Genomic DNA, 2,190 nt, shown 5'->3' with positions numbered 1-2,190 from the left:
TGTTTTGTGGTAAGCAAACTATCCCAACATTTTGCTAATCCGACAAACGAACATTGGATCACGGTGAAACATGTTTTACGCTACCTGAGGGGTACGGCAGACAAACAACTTTGTTTCCGAAAGAGTACTGAAGGACTTGGCCTCCGGGCATACAGTGATGCCGACTGGGGAGCGGATCCAATGGACAGACGTAGTATGAGTGGCTACTGTGGGGGGGTGTGTGAGACAAGCGCGTTGATTTCGTGGAAAACCAAGAAACAACCCACCGTTGCCCTATCGACATGTGAAGCCGAGTACGTGGCTCTGGCTCTGACGATACAAGAATGTATCTACTTGGAACAACTTCTGAAGGGTATAGACACCTATGTGTACAAGAAAACAATTGTTTTTGAGGATAACCAAGGAACAATTGCACTTGTCAAAAACCCTGTGTGCAGACAACGCTGTAAACACGTGGATATAAAGTATCATTTCATTCGGTCCACTGTAAAAGATGAAAAGGTCACTCTTGTTTACTGTACCACAGAGGATATGGTGGCCGATGTTATGACCCAACCTGTTTCCAAATCGAAGTTGATTAAGTTTGCAAAGGCTATGTTCGCCACGTAGAAAACTCAATATGTGGCGTTCACTGTTTGTATGTAACCTTGATTACGTTTACATGTACATACATATTTTTGTTGCACAGTGTAAAAAGTCACTCATAAGTGGGAGTGTTGGGATTGTATGATTGCCTTTTTACGACTGAGCCAGTAGAGGGCAATATAGCTCTACTTTTGTTTCACAGTGAGTGACGTGGTCGGCCCTATAAAAAGGGAAACGCCTTTTCTTTTCGCCCTCTCCACCTGTTCAATAAAACACGCCGATGCATGGCTGATGAGAACACCTCGCTCAACTTGTCATTCTTGGATGTTAGGCAGAAGGATGCCAATCTGCACGCAGCTGTGAAGCGACTCTGCTCACAATAACTCACATTAGAACAATGATCAACAAACATTTCAAAAAAATTGAATGTGGCGTCGGGAGAAATGGGTGGACGGCGTACACCCGCGTACCACGCCCACTACACCCCTGCTCGTGACCTTATATTTTGGAAGTAAACTTTTTTTTTTGTACTCCATGTTATCCTCCTCTGCATTTGTGGGATCCGCTCCAGTTCCAGACTGTTCTGAAACCTAACAGAATTATCCGAGGATGGATCCCGCAACTCCATTCATCCATCAATTTTCTCATCCATTTGTCCTCACAAGGGTCGCAGGCATGCTGGAGTTTATCCCAGCTGTCTTCAGGAAATAGGCGGGGTCAACCCTGACGTTGTTTCGCAATCCCAGATGTGGCGTACTGTAAGACAGAAACGGAAATTATATCTCTGATAATATATTTCTAATTGTCCATGTCTTGTTGTTCGCTTTTTGATACGGAAATGTAGTGTAAAAAAATCATAACTCATAAATTGTTCAAGAGCTCTGGGATGAAGTTGAGTTTCCAGCTTCGATATCCATATTTTTGTATTCATTTCTGGAGTCACAGCACTAACACGCCGCTTCAGCAGCTCGAGTTTGCTTCCTTTTATTTGTGTTCGTCTTCCCGTTCTTCTTCACACATGAGAATGAAACGCAATTCAATGAACGTAAAGTGTCCGCACGTACATGGGAAAATATTACGACAGTGAGATAACATTCGTGACATTTCCGTAAACTGTACTTTATGGGATCCGAAACAAGATAAACACAAACATACTGACGTTTGAGCACAATATTGAACCGAACTCCTTAAAATAAATATGAGAGCACATGATTTAACACCCTGCCTTGCTCTCATCATCTGAAAAACAATTAGCCGGAACACAGCTTTTGAATTTGGCAATCGTAATTGTTCAGTTAATTCCGTTTTCCACGGCCCTCTGAATAGCAGTGGCGATTGCTCTCGGACTGCAAGGGAAGCTCAGCTTCCCCTAAAATGTCAAAGAATAAGTGATCAAATCATGAATGTAAATTTCATTGTGTGTACATGTCATTGACTAAATATGCGCTACAACGTGCTCAACTTTTGTTCCGAATCAGCTTCTTCTTACTGGTTACGACGCGACTCCCTTCTCGTTCATTCCCGCAGCTTCGCTGTGCTTTAAACGAGGGGTCCCCAACCGCCGGTCCGCGGAACGGGTCCGGTCCGCACGGCATTTGGTAACGG

This window comes from Hippocampus comes, unplaced genomic scaffold (assembly GCF_001891065.2).
Source record: "Hippocampus comes isolate QL1 unplaced genomic scaffold, H_comes_QL1_v1.1 scaffold134, whole genome shotgun sequence".
Taxonomy (NCBI): Eukaryota; Metazoa; Chordata; class Actinopteri; order Syngnathiformes; family Syngnathidae; genus Hippocampus; species Hippocampus comes.
Note: the sequence above shows the minus strand (reverse complement) of the source record.